Source organism: Rhamphochromis longiceps, linkage group LG18 (genome assembly GCF_057381845.1).
Source record: "Rhamphochromis longiceps isolate RC_006_pf linkage group LG18, R_longiceps_female_GT1.1, whole genome shotgun sequence".
NCBI lineage: Eukaryota > Metazoa > Chordata > Actinopteri > Cichliformes > Cichlidae > Rhamphochromis > Rhamphochromis longiceps.
In genome coordinates, this window is record NC_140574.1 from 15,376,304 (window position 1) to 15,384,512 (window position 8,209).

Sequence of the window (8,209 nt, forward strand, 5' to 3'; positions counted from 1 at the left end):
CTGTAACGCCAAATTTGTCAGCTTTCACCAGCTCTCTTATCATACAGCCATGTTAAGGTTCTTATCAATCTCTAAGCAAGACAGCAAATATGCAAAACTCCTCAAATATCAAACTGTTTGTTTAAAAATTATGAGTTTATCTCACTTCTGTTCAGTTTTGTGAGTTTGTGAGTCATGTGGATCCAGATCCACATGACTCACACAAAGATTCATCAATTTTATATACTTCACTACAGGTTACTACATACGTCCATGGTATTATAAGTGAAAATAAAAGGGAATCAGATCGTTTCTTGAGGCAACAGAAGTTAAAGCTGTGCTTTTTTGTTCGTTTAAAAACAACTGAATCCAGCTGAATCGTTTCCATTGCTGGCAGTATGATGAGTGGTGTGATGGCTAAACCGGGGGTTGTAGTCAGTGAAGTGTAGACAGTGTTTACTTTGCTTTTGTGTCCCATGCACAAACATTCGCACCTTACTTAATTGTGCATTCACAAACACTATAGAAACATGCACGCATGCACACAGGCAAATATAAGCACACATCCACATTTCGCCCACTGCATCTACTTTTTTCGTTAGTGGTATCAGTTGTTACATCTTCTCAGAAAAAAAAAACACCCTTGCACGATCTTGTCAGACAGACAGCGGAGACGACCTGCTCCATTGTGAGAGTGCACTCTGAAGGAGAAGCTGATGACAGAGCAGCTGTCTGGCAATAGAAATGCAGCCTATCATAGTTAATAAATCTGTAAAGCTGTTAATTAGGGGGGAAAAAACATGCAGGAAGATTTTTCTAACATAGGTTGAACTACATGGCCACCTTAATGCAGCTATAGATAATGTAACCTTACATTATACTGGTCATTAGTAGATGCTAATTACATACTTGCAAGAATAGAGTAGAACACAGCAGAACATGCATCTTGCAGCCGTGTGTCAAAATGTTTGTACTCGTGCTAAAAAAAAAGCACTTTGAGTTTTGTTGAAACAATTTGAGCTGCACTGTTTTAGCAGCAAGTAATTAGTCCTCCATTTGCAATTCAAATTGTACAAAAAGCAGCCAACTAAAGAAAGTGTCACCCACTAATTAGAACAGAAAAAAAGGGTATGGCATGGAGTGCATTGTGAGGCCATTTATTTACGTGAGCACTGCTCTAAAACACATCTTAACATGTTCGAGTTCTGCCGAATGGCTGCATATTGCTCTTTAAAAATCCTCCACATGTATGTATAGCCATTAAGGCAAAAGTCATTAATAAAATTTTCATTACTTATACCACACCATCATTGTGCAGCCTTGACAGCTTCAAACATGCAGGCAGAGGCATGAAAGGTTTTCAGCGGGTCTTCACTGACAAGAAAAACAAGAAATCCTGCAGCACAGAGCCCGCAGAGCTCCAACGTCACGAAATCATCGTGAAATCTTGGATTATGTAGAGACAGAAGACACTGAGCCATCCTATATAAAAAGAAGCGTAAAGACTTGTATTTTAAACTTTTTCTGTTTATCTGAGGTTAACTGATGGAAAACTTTTCATGGTATTATTTTTTTAATTCTTTCCTTTGCACAGCAATGTTTTGCACACATTCTCATGACATTGACACTTTTTATGTCTGTCTGGTTTAAAAATATATTCTGCTTGGGTTCAGCTTGAACTGTCTTGTGAGATGAAATATGTTCAGCTTTAGATGTACATGTGAGCCGCTTTGTTTAAAGAAATGATTGTAGTGAAACAGACAAATGATTTCAGAATTTCTCAGGGTTTTGAAGAATCCTGCCTGCAGTGAGATTAATTCTAACTTTTGAACAGAGGTAGTAATGTAAATAAAACCTTGATTCTAATCATGTTGTTGGTGCCAGCCATGCATTGCTCTATACTGTAGAGATGTTGCTGTAATGTACCGCACAGCTTCTGGAAACATTGTTTTCTTTGGTCATTAAACAAATGAAGAACAGGTTATTGGCTTGTGTTGTGAGTAACTTAGCAAAATTAGTAAAAATGATTACCTGCAGGTAAGATTAGAGGACAAGCAAGAAAAAAAAAATGCTGAAAAGGTTTTGGTTTTGTTTTTTTGCCCCTTAAGTATTGAACACATGTTAAATCTTTAACATACATACATATTTAACATTCTGGATATTGTAGTATTTTTCTGGTATTTTCATTTTATAAGATCACGTCTCCCTTTTAAAAAAGATTTGATCTTCCGGCATGGTTAGCCCAGGGCCGACTGAAACAATAACTTGGGAATTTGATATCATCCCAGGCCACTCAATTTTATAATCTAACCCTATGGCTTCTTTACAGTTATTAGCAGTGTTAGATTAAAAAGTTCTATCACATTGATTATTACCTTTCCTAAATGCAATGCAGTATGTTACGTATTTAATTATTATTTATTTGTTACATTATTGTTACATTACTTTCTTGTTACTCCATAAAATGGCCTGAAACATATTGTCACATAATTACCAGTTAAGAATATGAACCTGTGGATACAGTTCCACACAAATCCCTATCTTAGTGAGCGTCACATCACTGCTGGTGTTACCTGCTGAAGTTCATACTTTGGCTGCTGGGCTCGGGTCAGCTTTACATTAGCATGTAGGTATCTGTTAAGAGTGGAGGTTCTGTTAGCATTATAATGCAGTTGTTTCTGTCCTGGATGCAGTTTGCCGTCATGTTCTTGTCCTTTTGTGCAGTCAAAATAAAAATAATTTTAACACCGATCTGCCTGGCATTCAGATAACTGAAGAACCTTTGTAATGACATAACTGTAACTGCAACTGAATTTAGTACAGTAACGCGTTACATTACTGTGTTACTGATAAATGTCATGTGATTACAGTAAAGCATTTCTTTGTCACCCGACAAACTCAACACTGGTTTTCGGAGATTCACTACAGAATCATCTTAACCTAAAGAATTCCTTTTCATAATATTAATGCTATATCAGTTGATCAGTAATGCTTAGTGAAATTCATGTTTCAATAGCAAATGAACATATAGGTTTACAGGGGTGAAGAGAGTCTATAACCATGAATGTATAACAGCTGTACAACAAATTAACTAGCTAGTAGCTAAGGTGTTCTTGACTGACCTGGTCTCTGACTGGTGCATTTCTCCTCCAAATGTACTTTTTCTTGTTTTATGGATCATCTATCTATATAGTGGGTGCATGTTGACTGTCTTTCCCAGAGAGAGTAACAGAGAAAGAGGCTGCGAAGAGGCTGTGTTTGCTCACACAGAAGAGCAAACAGTCTCCACACATCCGTCACCCCTGAGAGGTCTGTCAACTCAATACTGCTTGCTACAATGTCACTGAACAAGCTGACAGTTCACAGCAGGGCTAAAATAACTATCAGGCCACCAGTGCTCCTGATGTGCAGTCTACCACTAACTGTAAATAAATAATCAGGCCTAAAGTTGTTTTGTCCTGAAAATAGACTGGCAGATTCTTAAAACCACCACATTGAATCCTCTCAGAAATATCTCAGTTACCCCTGGATGGATTGTCATAAAATTTGGTACAGGTATTTCTGCTTCCTATAAATAATCTCGATAGACCTTAAGGACCCAAAAATGTGATGATGAATCACTGCTGCTGTGGTGAGAGAAGGCCTCCAAATTTGCTCATCACCTGACCATTAACTGTTGACCGCAGGATGGTCTGAAGAATATAATAAAGAAAATCGTTATCTTCAAATGTCAGAGATTGAAATGTCACAGGAGCGGTAGCGTCTGGTTAGTTTATAGCTTTCCAGTACAGACAACAGAGGTCAGTCCTAATGGAAAAGTTCACAGAAGAACAGTTTATTGTTGCTTTTTAGATTCAACAAAAATGTAAGAACAGCCACTAACAGATCTGCCTTCTGTGTATCAGTGCAGCTGGTCATGATGACCTTGGTCCTTTTGGCAATAGGTTAACTGACAGGTGTATACCAACTCAAAATTTTAAGGAATGGGAAATAAAGTGGGAGGCAAAAACCCTTAAATATTTAGGTATAAATATAACCAAAAACTATGCCAAACTATATCAAAGTAACTATGGACATATAAATAACAGGATAAGGCAGGATATGGAAAGATGGAATACATATCTGTTAGGATTTAGTGACAGGATAAATGTGATAAAGATGAATATCTTACCACGATTGCTATATTTATTCCTCTCTCTTCCGATAAGCATACCTCAAACCCAATTCTCAGAATGGGATAAGTATATATCTAGATTTGTCTGGGAAGGCAAGCGGCCAAGGGTACGATACACTACTTTACAGCTTACTAAGGAGAAAGGAGGAATGTCGCTTCCTAATTTAAAAGAATATTTTCGTGCTGCACAGATACGCCAGATAACATATGATTATGGGGCTCGCTGGAAGGATGTGGAGCTCTCCACACTCAATGTCCCAATTCAAACAAACATGGGTATGAAAAAGATCCCTGAATACGTAACTAAAGACCAAGATAGGAACCCGATAATATCCTTTACATTAAATGTCTGGTATGATACAGTAAAGGAGTTCAGGATTGGCAAAGAGCTTGGTTTGCTAAAATGGATAGCCTTCGATGAAGAATTTAGACCAGGAAAATTGGATCTTGGTTTTAAAAATTGGGATGAAAAGGGAATCACAGCAATTTGTTTATTAATCAAAAAAGGAGAAATTAAAAGTTTTGAAGAATTAAAACGGGAATACAACTTAAAAAACAAGGATTTCTACAGATACTTACAGGTGAGAGATTACTTTAATAAAAACATAAAAATAGAGGAAGACAAAATCCATCCTATTATAAAAATAATTATACTGCACTGAAAAAAAGGGACTGGCCATCTCTTGGATTTATGTAAGCATCTTGCATGCATTTAACACAATTGCCTCATGTTTTAAAGTTAAATGTAACTATATAGTGTAAAAACTACATGATATGCAGAAAGGGTGTATTAAATTGTTCATATCATGTTCAGGTGACGTAAGTCAATAAGATAGCAACGTTAAATCTCGTGAAACCACGCGTGATTTCATCTCGCGGGCTTTGGATCGTGGTTTAAAAAAGGCATCCATCTCAGTCAAGTCGAGCAGCCAACTCTACGTTTTTGGTATGTCTTGATTTTTTGAATTCATTTTTACCATAATTCAGCCAAATGTAGTTAAACGTCTAGAGTGTCGCCATGTAACATGCTAAAAAAGAGCCGTTAGCTTATTTGCTGTTTTATCTGTTGTAAAAAGAATTGGCGCTTTTTCATTTGAATTTGTCTTTGGCACAAGAGCCGTAATATCACATTAAACCTAATTACGAGGCACTCATAACATAATTTGGTTTTCTGTGTGAATAGATTTGTCAACTGACTCTTCAGTTACATTGTGTATTTACTGCACCGTGGTGTTAGTGAGATTTTGGACATTGAACAGCTTTAGCTAATATCATCAGCGGCATTATGCTAGCTTACATCCCTACCCCTCCTGCCCTCACCTGCTGTCCTTTTGTTTTTGTTTTTTTTGCTGCACATTGAGAGATGACCTCTATTCTGCATTTCACCAGGAGTCAGCTGATGGATTGTGGGTTCAAGGTGTTATGGTAAGAAAGTATATTCTATTTTCGTTTCTGTAACTTAATTATAATAGGTTTTTTATAATTATTAGGTGCATGCATACTCACCCTATTAATACAACTGAGAGATCCAAAATCTGCCATAGGTTTAACTTATACCTGTATGTATTGCCAGAAAGGTGATTACTGGACTCGCATTAATGCACACTTGAACTGAAATGAGGTTGTAACTTGTGGGTTGTTGGGTTGCAAATCAGAAACAAACATCTTTGGATTTTTTTTAATCCCATAAGATCTGGAAACACAGTTTTTATTCAACAAAACATTACTGATTAACCAAGCACAGTGCCTGCTGTTATTTCAAAATAATTTTATGTCATTTCAGATAAAATGCAGCATTCCAGTGCATCCCAACCATGCCTTTACAGTCAAGGTTTCTGACGGAGCTGAGTTTTTCTCTGACAGTCTGCTGAAAGTGTTTGCAAAGTGATCGGGGGAACAGGGCACAAAGCTAAAGGATGTAGCTGCCATAATGACAGTAAGAACTTTAAAATTCTTTAACTACAAAGTGTATATGTATTGCATTAGGTCAGTAAAAGATTTTTATGCTACATCCATTGAAACAGTCAACTATTACCTGTGAGTAATGATTCCACTAAAAGGATGCCATAATTTTCGTCATGCATTTACTGGCCCACTGAGAAAAAATTATCTTTTTTTTTAAAAATAAATGTTCTGGAAACTATATATCCATAAAGTTGATGTCAAACAGGAACTTTTGATATTGCTTTGTAGATGCTGGTGTTGCATGTTGACTGGTTTAAAAAGTCAAGAGTTTTTGTCTGGGATCATTTTCTTCTGTGCTACTGAAAAGTTCACAAATCTCTGTTTTCTTTGTTATAATAGTCAAGGATGACATTAATGCTCGGAGTCCCTCATCAAAGTGCTCCGCATCTGTGTGAAAGACAATTGCAACATCTTGGTGCAGGAGTTCATGGTGAGTGTTTTATGAGTAGATTGTGGCTTTGCAACATTTAAAAATGCATTTAGTTATCCACTTGATCCTCATTGGACTGGTTAGGACCAGTAGTCCTCTTTAATAATTTGAAGTTCACATGAGGCCTGGTAGTGAACTCGGCCGCCGGCCCTTGAGGCCCCATCCCCACCCCTGTATTAGGGGTCACATCAGTGTGAAAAAACTTTAAATTTGTCATTCTAATGAACAAAGGAAAATCCCACCAATATTTATATTAGCTTTTGTTTGAAAAAATGACCAACTGACCAACAGCTAACCAAATTGTGGGGCTGAAAGTCTAAATTCTAACATCTTCTGAGTGACATAACCTGGATTTCTGATGGGCCAGTGTCTTTCTAACAAAAACTAATGTAAAGCATTTGAAATTATTATGTTTTTCACCCTCTCTTAGAAACTCTGTTAGACCATGAATGGCAGCATGGCAGGCCACTCTTTGGCTATAGCTATTTACTATGTTGCTTGCATTGGTTTAAATTACTCTAACATTAGAACTGGTAGATTCAAAAGAGATGAGTTTAAAAAGGAATCTTAAAGAAATGTTTTGTGTTTAACCAGGACTTGACTGAGGCCACTGCACAGATTGAGAAAACCACAATGAACATCTGTCTCCAGAGGATGCGGCAGGCAATGACTTTTCTGATGTTGTTCTTCAAGATCTGGATAACGTGACCTTTGCAGTAGCCATGCTGTTTGGACCTTTTTTATTCCTTCAACATGAGTTACCCATCACAACTCTGCTACACTTTTGAGGTGATTCAATGGGTGGTAATGGAGTTGGATGCAACTCAGCTCTCAAGAAAAGCTCACAACTAAGACAAAACTGCTCCTGCAACGAAGCTCACTGTTATGCATGTGAGGTGACCAGCTCTAGGTGAGAGGACATTTAAATCTCACACTTGTTCTGCTGCATTTTTGAAGCTCAATTCCAGGAACGGATCGCAGGGTTCATTTTTATATACTCTGCAACTGCCATGAGGACGAGCCGTTTTTTGTTGTTGTTTGTTTTTCCTTTTGCTCTGTACAAGTTCTGTTTGTCTGTTTGGCAGCATTTTTAAATTTCTCTTTGTATTTTTTCTTTCTTTTACTAGTGAAGAGATGTAGCGTGAACAGTTATACAGTCTAAATATCCCATATGGGTCGTGTGAAATGGTATTTTCAGTTTCATTCAGTTGAAGTAAAGAACGTTGAATATTTCTAAGTGTGCTGTTTTGAACCAAGATGTCACAGTATGATCAGTGCTGTAATTTTTGACAGTCACTGTATCAATGTTATTTTTGCGTCTCTTGAATAAAGGTTTTGACCTGCAAGTGCTAATTTCTTTAGTTATTGGGGTAAAATGGGTAGTGTTAATAGGAAGGTGTTTGCCAATTCAGTAACCTAATTTAATGTTAATGGAAACTAACATTACCTCAAATTGTTTAGTCATAATTGTTGTTTAACTGAATCTTGACGTTAGAGGCCTTAAATAGAATGTTTTGTATTGTTCTTTCCCAACATTTTTCAAAAGAAACAGTCCAATTTCTTTGCTGTGATTGATTCCAGAGAACACGGAAGAACTGACATTATTTAACTGTTGATTTATATAGATTCAGTAGAGGAGTAATGTCAGTTTAATTCTTTAC

The 8,209-nt window shown here is 36.9% G+C and overlaps 1 long non-coding RNA gene across 2 annotated transcripts; it reads left to right on the plus strand.

Annotated features, from left to right (window-relative positions):
- The first annotated feature begins 4,805 nt into the window (after positions 1 to 4,805).
- Positions 4,806 to 7,604, plus strand: LOC146647960 (uncharacterized). Of its 2 annotated transcripts, XR_014908633.1 has the most exons (6): positions 4,806 to 4,846; positions 4,968 to 5,099; positions 5,515 to 5,578; positions 5,937 to 6,089; positions 6,458 to 6,548; positions 7,143 to 7,604. It is a non-coding gene; the product is annotated as an uncharacterized LOC146647960 (long non-coding RNA). The 2 variants fall into 2 exon arrangements; XR_014908632.1 differs by lacking the exons at positions 4,806 to 4,846; positions 4,968 to 5,099 and having other exon boundaries at positions 5,210 to 5,578; positions 7,143 to 7,603.
- The last annotated feature ends 605 nt before the right edge of the window (positions 7,605 to 8,209 follow it).